The sequence below is a fragment of the Leptinotarsa decemlineata genome, unplaced genomic scaffold (genome assembly GCF_025532065.1).
Source record: "Leptinotarsa decemlineata unplaced genomic scaffold, Ldec_3_MD MMD2_P_RNA_scaffold_2, whole genome shotgun sequence".
Classification (NCBI taxonomy): Eukaryota; Metazoa; Arthropoda; class Insecta; order Coleoptera; family Chrysomelidae; genus Leptinotarsa; species Leptinotarsa decemlineata.
The window spans coordinates 23,177,668-23,188,003 of NW_027412529.1; positions in this window are offsets into that span (position 1 = coordinate 23,177,668).

The window sequence follows — 10,336 nt, forward strand, 5'->3', positions numbered from 1 at the left end:
CTTCATCATCTGTTCGGAGGACTTTGCATGAACAGCAGTTATACCCATATCGACTGAGAAAAGTTCAGGCACTGAAACCAGAGGACTATCCAGATCGAATTGAATTTTCTCGATGGTTTTTAAGTATGTGGAGAAATAATCCGGAATTTATCAAGCAAGTGTTATACACTGATGAGGCAAAATTCACAAGGGAAGGTAAACCATATTTGGGCTAAGGAAAATCCTTTTTCTATTCATCCTCATGGCCATCAAACAAAATTTTCATTGAATGTTTGGGCAGGAATAGTAGAAAACCGTTTAGTTGGTCCTTATCTTTTACCAGATAATTTGAATGGGGAAAATTATAGCACTTTCTTGGGAGAAGTATTGCCTGAATTGTTAGAAGATGTTCCTCTGAATATCCGGAATGGAATGTGGTTTCAGCACGACGGTGCTTCTGTTCATTTTTCATTAGCTGCTAGAGAGTACCTAAATCGGAAATTCGGTGACAATTGGATTGGTCGAGGTGGACCCCACAAATGGCCTGCCAGATCATCAGATTTGAATCCTGTTGACTATTTTCTTTGGGGTCATATGAAGTCACTGGTTTATGAAACAGAACCAAAAAGCCAAGAAGAATTAGTCGCCCACATTCAAGCTGCATCGATAACGATTGCCGAAAATTTAGAATCATTTGAAAAAGTGCGATTTTCTATGTTGCGCCGTTGCAGATCGTGTATAAGTGTTGACGGAAAAAATTTCGAACAATTACCCTATTGATTATTCATCAGATGTTCTCATTAATATTCAAAAGCACATTTGAATTTTCAATGTAAATTTCAAAAAGAAATTCGTGTTTATGACTCACTGTTCTAGAATTTCAACAGTATTGTTTCTTATCGCATTATCTAAAATATGTGTAGAGAAGGTATATTTTGAACATGATATTTCTACTCAAAGATGAATTATGAGTACCGACATCCAACTAAGAGTTATGTAATTAGCTGTAAATAGACAACTTCCATTTCTTCATTTATTTAAAAAACTTCATTTACTGACTAGAGTTAGCGAAGATCTTATCAGATGGTTATTCAAATGAATTGACTTCTTCCAAATACATTTCTTTTCTTCAGGCGTATAATTAGAGTCTACTGGTAAAATTTTATTTTTCGGCTTCATCTGTGAAAATTTGAAAACACTGTATACTTTGAGAATGTTTTTCATTTTCTTATTAATGAATATTCTTCAAGATATTTACGATTCTACAAAGAGAAGTGTGATTTCACGAATGGGAAAGACAGGATAATTGTGAACAAAAAATAATTTTCCCAAAATCCAGAATAATGGTGTTATTTTAGGATTATTGGAGCCTAACTCAGTCGAGATTCCGAATGATCGCAAATTTTATTTGGGGTCACTTTTTTTCAGATCACAAAGTCACTCGAAGATCTGAGAACAATGAAAACATTTCAACAATGAAATCTATTGACAAGCACGAAAATAAGCCTCAAGAGTTATGATTTGTCATTACAATATGCTAAACATAACAAAAATTGGTACGATGATAAAAAACCCACAATAATTACCATCACTTGCAAGCGCTAAATTAATGGTAAAATCATAAAAGAGTTCAAATAATTTTGGTTTTGGAATTTCGATTATTTTAATCGATTATTCCCATATAAGAATGCACGTATCAGTTCAACTCAATTTTTCTCGAAAACTACTGGTTTTTTCATAGTGAATGTTTATTTGGTTTTTACGTAAAATTGATCAAGGAATTCAAAAAAAAGACGGTTGTGGATATAAAGTCAGTGGCGTAAAAAATAAGGGGAAATATAAGCTATTACCCCGCTGGAACGCCACTGGCTACTGATACTGAAGCAAACATACCACTGGAGGAAGCACATTCTAGCTCGTAATCGATTTGCTGAGTTTCATTAATTTATTCCTTTTAGTCCGGGAGCTACGACGAAAAGGGTCTTTTTATTTTGCAACTTCAACGCCCTGTATTTCTGAAACGGCTCATTTCCGGACACACATGTCCTACCTCATTTTTCATCATTTTGCAAGAGGAATGACGTGGTATAAGTTTGTCCGTCGAATTCTGAAACACCCTATATATATATATATATATATATATATATATATATATATATATATATATATATATATATATATACATATATATACATATATATATATTTGTTCATTGCATATTGGTGAGCCCGGTATATGAACGGGGCGTTGGTCCACCCAGCACTTCCCGAATATATTTAGGTATATACTTTTCGGAATACTCTTCAGTGGTATGATTTTATTAATAGGCCCATCAGAGGGGTAGATTTTTTCTGAAAATAAAAATTTTACATATCCTTTAAACCTTTGTCAGCCCCATGCTGTTGGTCAGCCCATAGTTATACAAATCGCTATATGAAGAGCATCTTGGTCAGCCCTACAATGCTGCCACATCGAAGGGCTGACCAGGAACGCGATCCATTTCAGTGTATCATTGGATTTCATCGTGAGGGTATCAAGTGTTTTTAAAATCCTGGCAAATCCAGTTTTTCAGAGGTGAACTATGTGTTAGTTTACCGGAAAAAATATATTAGGAAAAGAAAAAGATGCCGTTACTATTGACTATTTATGTTTCATATAGTTTCTGTATTATGTATGATTGATTACTTGTTTATTTTGTGGTAATTCATGATCACTTTAATGAAATTAATAAAAACACTTTTGTCTAAGTACCACTAGTTGATTTTATGTATACGACCAGTTTCGGGTTTGACCCCGCATTATTAAGTATTTTTTCAATACTTCAAATCAAATCAAAAATCTTCATTTCCGTAGACCTAGGGACGGCATGGAAAAAGTCACATATCTCAGTACAATTACAATGAGGTCACAATCATAAAACAACATAATTATATGATATATTACATAACATTCAGACCATAAAAGGGGTACAAAAATTAAAATTTAACATTCCAAATCAGACTGAAAAAATTCATCAAGCGAATAAAATACCTTTTCACATAATACTTTCCGAACTTTTTGTTTAGAGAGCTTCACACTAGTTATTTTTTAATGGATATTGGGAGCTTGTTGTACAGTTTTTTTGACATGATATGAGGTCCATTAGTCACCTTGGCTAACTTATGACTAGGAATTAAAATGTTATAGTTTTTTCTCAGGGTGAAGCCCGAAAGAAGACATGTATCATCTCTGTTCTAAAACTTGGAGCAATTTGATTTAACGTAGATTACGCGATTAAAAATATACATGCAAGTAACAGTTAATATATTCAACTTTGCAAATAGTGGTTTACAGGAATCGAGTTTTTTTTTTTAAACAAATTGTTCTAATATTTTTTTTCTGGAAAATTAATAAGACACTGATTCTATTGCAGTTGCCAAAACAAATAATACAGTAATTGAGGGCAGAGTAAATATATGCATAATAGTAACTTTTAAGAATTTCAATAGACACAAAATTACGCAGATTCCATATAACGAAACAATGTGTCGCCAATTTCTTCAGTATGAAATCAACATGATGATTCCAATTGAGTTGGGAATCAATAAAAACTCCTAAAATTTTTTTATAGTTTACCTGTTCAATATTTTTAATCTCAGACCTAACCAATACACTACAATCAGTTTCCTGAATTGTAAAGAAAATAGTGTTGGTTTTAAGATTATTTAGAATCAAGCCATTCTTAGAACAATAATTTTGCATGTTGAATACAGCATCATTTGCTCTTACTGACAATGTTTCACATTCCGAACCACTGACAGTAAAAGATGTGTCATCAGCAAATTGTATAGAGCACTGTGGATGAATAATTTTTGAAAGGTCACTAACAAATAAAATAAATAGTGTAGGCCCCAAAACACTACCTTGGGGCACACCTGTAACAACGTTTCGAAATTCAGAGAAAAATGACCCAGTCTGAAGCCTAACTTCAACAACCTGTGTACGACCAGTTGAATAGGTTTCAATCCATTTTAGACTTGGACCACGAACGCCCATGCCAAACAGTTCATCAAGAAAAAGACCATGATGACTGATATCAAACGCTTGTGTCAAGTCGAAAAGAACACTAAGTGATTTTTCATCGTTGTCGAAGTTTGATAATACATGATTATGTAGAGAAAGGATGGCATCCTGGGTTGACAAGCCCACTTGAAACCCATATTGGTTGTCAGATACGATATTGTATTTATTTAAAAAGGACACAAGTTTTGATTTGATTCTTCAAATATTTTCGAAAATGGAGATAGTAAAGCAATACCTCTGTAGTTCGACATTACATGCTTATCGCTTTTTTTATAGACTGGGACGACCATTGCTTGCTTAAGTCGGGAAGGAAAAATACCTTCAGAGAAAGATAAATTGATTAGATAAATCAGAGGTTCCATTATTTTCAAAGCAGCCTTCATTAAAACATTGCCTGGCAATTCAACAACCCCACTGGAATTTTTCGAACATGCGAATTTAATTATTTCCACGAGTTCAGTTTCATCTATCGGATAGAGGAAAAGACTCTCAGTTTTTACACAACGATTTTCAATGCCACCAGGTGCAGTATTTTTTACTAATGACTCCACTGAATCGACAAAATAACTACTAAATGCTTGAGATATACCGGGACCATCGTCAACAAGTACACCATCGCCAATGTCTTAGATGAATCATTTATAATAGTATTTTTCCTGATGATAGACCAGGCAGCTTCAGATTTATGTTGAGCCTTGAGGAATTGATTATTAAAGTATTGACTTTTTGAGAGCACAATTTTTTGTCTATGATTTTTTAAGAGTTGCTTATATTGACCCAATAAATGTACATTGGTTTGACTCTTGTTCAAATTATAAATATCTCTGAGTAATATACCTTCTTCAACGATATCCTTAGTAATCCATGGTTTGTGTCTACTTGAATTTTGATTTTGTTTAATTTTTTGAAACTGTTTAGGAAAGGATATATCAAAAGCTTGAAGAAAAACATCATGAAAATGGGAAAATTTAGTATCGAAGTCAAATTCAGTGAAATATAGAAAATTGCACTTTTCATCCGATAATGAATTTATGAAATGGAGGATATTATGATCATCAAAATTTCTCTTCAAAAAATAATGGTATATATCAGCGGCGACGAAATGTATAGGTAAGGTAATACTTGGTAATGGGGTCAAACCCGAAAACGGTCATATAAATAAAATCAAATATAGGTAATTAGACAAAAGTGTTTTTATTCATTTCATTAAAGTTTCAGTATTCCTACGAAATCTGCAATTGTTTGACACGCGTTAACTATTTTGGCGCGAAACTCTTTGAGAACCGTTACGATCTTTGCAATGGTCCTAATGCTATTTTGTTAATTGGCTTGCCAATATTTTGGTATACTTAGAGAATAATTAGAGAATATATAGGTATATGACGATTACAAATAAATATCATAGAATGTACTTAATTTTAAGTAATTCACTGTTTTCCAATTCCTAACTCAAATGAAATATTATTTTCCTGTGTTTTCATTCGTTCGAAAGGATGTTCCAAATTTGGTATATCGATTTGATGTGAATGTGTGTAGAAAGTAGCAAGTATTAGAATAAATATGATACTTCACGGAAGCTCATCAATTTTTTTTTATCAAATAGACGTTACAGTTTGTTCAGGACTGTTGTATTAAATATTCATTATACATGTATTTCTTCAAGCATTACGATATCCATTTATCACTAGTGAATAATGAAATCATTACAGAAAAGCAAGTTCGTTGAATATGTCAATTCCATCCACCCGTCAATAAAATTTACCACTGAGAGGAAGGTAAATAATTCATTAAATTACCTTGACTCAACCATTACAAAAAATATCAATGAACATGAACTTGCAATTTTCCACAAACCATCTTACACGGACATTATCATACATAATTCCTCTACGCACTCTTACCAGCATAAAGTTGCTGCATTCAATAATATTCTTCATAGACTATTGAATAATTTCCAGAGAGAGCTGAGTTTGATCAAACAAATCAAACAAAAACTACAAAAGCAAGCCATGAACCATATCTACCCAAATTCAAGATGCGATAACGTCAGTTATGAGACATTGTCATTTTTGGCTGAACCAACCAATAATATTTTTTTGAAGAAAGACTGCGTAAACTTAGCTCACAGAAATAGTAATAGTCCGAATAATAGTGTAAGGGCATTTATTAAAAACAATAAAGACAAAACTTCGGTATCGGATAGATCAGGAGTATATCAGCTGAGTTGTGGCTCTTGCCCAAAACTGTATAATGGCCAAACATGGAGATTATTTTCCAAAGAATTAAAAGCTTAGATGTAATTTTGTGAATAGAAAGACCAATTTCACATTTGCAAACCACCTTTTAGCAGAAGTACATGAGTTCAGTCATGAATATGACATGTTATATTTAGAAGAGACGAATTTGAAATTCAATCTTCTAAAATGTCAAGCAATCAATAGATTCAAGAATTCGGGTAACTAACTAAATGATCAATTAGAATTGAATAACCGTTACTGAATATTTTTCAAATGTGGGGACTGGGACATAAGCCCAGGTCATTTAATCCATTACAAACTCAAGTACTTGAAATGTAGGTACTTTAAATTTTAAAATTAAGTATACCAAGCATTAAATTTGTAAAATATAGTAGATAAAGATACGCCCGAAGAAGCCATTGTATGGCGAAACACGTGTCGCGTTTTTATAAAACTGTTTAGTGGAACATTTTTGGCTATGAGTTTTAGAAAGTATTTTGAAGTGTTTTGTGTGAGAAACTTTGCCAAAAATCCGACAGATATAATTCAACGCGACAAAAGTTGTTTTCTGTTAGGAACTTGACAATAGAAATAATTGTTGTATACGTTTTTGTGAGAGATTGTATCAATTAATCTAAAAAGTCGTTCACTTATACTTCAAGGTCCTTCTTCACAGTAAATTAGAAATCAACCCTGAAAAATCACCGTTGAATTCCTGATAAAATCACTTATCCAATAGATGGCATGTATGGGGTTATTTTGTTTGATATTTTGAAGAGGAGTGTGTACGCATCTTAGCGATACCTTATATTATTTCACAAAAATTAGGTGTTTCGGGAAATTTACATTACTGTCTTATTTATGGAAATATTGAACGTGGCTCCTTTTGAAAAAAATTCCCTATATGCAATCAATTATTTATATTTTGAGCTGTTTTGGAATCATCCGTATCTCTGACTATAGGTTGGAAATGAGTCAAATCACTTTTCAGTATCGTCCTTCCATTTTTTATTTTTATCATTCATTTTTGGATCCATTTTCAACCCGTTTGATATCTTGATGGAGTTTTTCAACACACTGATCTCATTTCAGATCATCAGACACGCACAGTTTTGAAAACAATAAAACCTTCTCAAAAACAAACTTGGTCTAAGGAGCAAAACGAAATATAGTCAAAAAGTTTTTCGCTCCGAAAAAAAAAAGAAGTGCTACAATTGAATTAGTTCTTGTTTGTATCTAAAATATAAGGAAAAGAAATATTCATCATTATTAAAAAATAGAAACTGGGCTGCAATCAAAGAATACGTTTACTGTTGTTATAGAAAGAAGAAATAATATTAATAATTTTCATTTGATATTTTTTTACCCATGTTGTAGTTTCATTTCATTAGAAATTATGTTATTTTTTCATACTACGTGTTTATTAGTTTACCGAACAATTTTTGTCAGCAGTTCTCAAATTGAAGAATAATACTCCATTCAAATAAATGTTTATTCAACCTGATCAAATTTTTTCTGTGCTGAAATATTCCAAGTCTTTTTTATTTTGATTGAAATGTCTGCTGCAGGTTATAATCGATGATGATATGACGTATTCATCGTCATGAACAGTCAACATAATAAAAAAACATTGGTTTAATCTCCACTTCATTATGTTCAACCTGAACAACATCATACCTCCAAAAACTGAAAGGGAGTTTTCGAAAAAACTATTGCTAAGAAAAAGAGAATTGAAACTTATTACTAATATCTGTTTCACAAATTATATCTTACCTTATGCTAGTCACTCAGAATTTCGTTTCGTCATAGAAAACATACTTAGTGCGATTTTTACCTAATTTTTGAACTAAATTATATATCGGAAATCCGTAGTGCTGCTGCGGATTTTTATATAGAATTTATTGAAACTGTAGACATTCTGGATATTCACTATTCATTTCTCAATAAATTCATCACCAGATCATTCTTCACATTTTAGATTTTTCGTTTGTGAAAAAAATGTCATTTTTCATCTACTCATTTCTACTCAGTCACACTTCGATTATTTTTGTGCAGTCAGGTTTTCAAATCTACAATTTCAAAGTCAAATCCGAAGTTTCTTGCTTAATGTCTAAAATTGATTTACACAACGCGATTTCTGTTGAGGCGTCCATGCCAAATAATTAGAATTTGAAAATCTACATTTGAAAATACAAACAGGAAACGGTTTAAAATATGTCTGTCGCACCCCTACGAACGACAACCCTCAGAAGTATAAACTTGTACTAGCTATAGATTAACGAGGTCTTACATTTTAACGTGTGATTCCGAACACTATATTGATATTTTCAACTTATAACATATTCAAATTTTTGTATCTAAGATAGTGCAGAGGTTAAAATTGCTTCGACGAGCTAAATGGAATAACGCACTGTTAGTAATTATATTATTATCCTAACTAGAACGGAAACAGTACATTTCCGTACTCGACACCGTTATCCGAAAAAGCTGATTTCGGGTAAGTAGTCGAATGTGGGAAAGTATGAGTTCAGATCAAGCATTTTTCTACAAGTGAATATGTTACGAAGCTCTGATAAAACTTTTATATGCGAAACAATTCCTGATCTAAATTGCTTGTATAGATATAGGGTGATGCACGCACACGAACGCTTGTACAAAAAACATACAAAACAGGAACTTTTTCATAAAATTCTACATCTCTCAAAAAATTTTCCATTTCTATTATCGAATTTCTGCACCACGACAATCTAGTTAGAATCATGAAATGCAAGTGCAGCGTTGCCCGATTGTGGGCTGACCAACATGCTATCCATTGAAAGTGTTCGTATAAACCTGGGCTCACAAAGACACTGTTCACATCAGGTGTATACAATTACACAGCCACGCCTCCTGGCGAAGTTTCGTGAAAGTAGGTGGTGTATCAGCTATGTGTATATGGTGTAATGGTCGGCCCAACCGAAAATTTGCTAAACGTCATTTCACATGATAACATGTCCAAAAAACACTATATACAGTGGGAAACGTTGGTGAGCCCGAAACCGGGACGACCGACGTTTCCGAGGGCTGACCAGAGTTCACATCGTATATTCTACGGGCTGACAAATGACCGTTTACATATATATATATATATATATATATATATATATATATATATATATATATATATATATATATATATATATATATATATATATATATATATTTATATATATATATATATAGATAGATAGATAGATTTATTGATTTCTTCGAATCATTTACATGACATGAGATAAGTCTAATAACCGTGTTCGGTTGCGAATCAGGATAAAATTACAATACATCTTAATAAAAACGAAAAATACACCTAAAAATACTAACAATACAATAATACAAATACATATTTTTTAAAAGTTCGTACATGTAGAGTTGGGAATAAAATGCCTGGTGCTATGTAGGGGATGAGAATATGTTATTTCATTTTAGTAATTGTTCAGTAAACTCTGTTAGGGAATAAAAACAGTTGTCAATCAAAAATGATTTCAAGGTGGATTTGAATTTGACTATATTTTCATTTGCTTTTATTTCATCTGGTAGCAGGTTATAGAAATATCCTCCTGCATAGAGTGGAGATTTTTTCAGGTGCAGACGGTTGAATTTGCTTAAGTGGACATTGTTTTTGTTTCGAGTGTTGTATTGGTGGACATCACTATTTTTTTGAAACTTATTTTTGTGCTGGTGGGTATAATTTAATAGCTTGTAGAGGTAAATGCTTGTACAAGTCATCAAGCTATTTGTCCTAAAAGTCTCTCTACATGATTCCCTATAGTCCAAGTTGAATATCAGGCGAATAAATCGCTTTTGCAGAATGAATACTCTCGTTATCTCGGTCGCCCTGCCCCACACGATTATGTTGCAGCTGATCGCTGAGTAGACTAAGGCATAGTATAAGTTAATCAGCTGACATCGGAAAAAATTCGATTTTAGACTATTCATCGCGAAGTAAAGTTTATTCAATTTTTTACATAGGCAGTCAATTTGTTTGTTGAAGTTCAATTTATGGTCAAGTTCTATTCCAA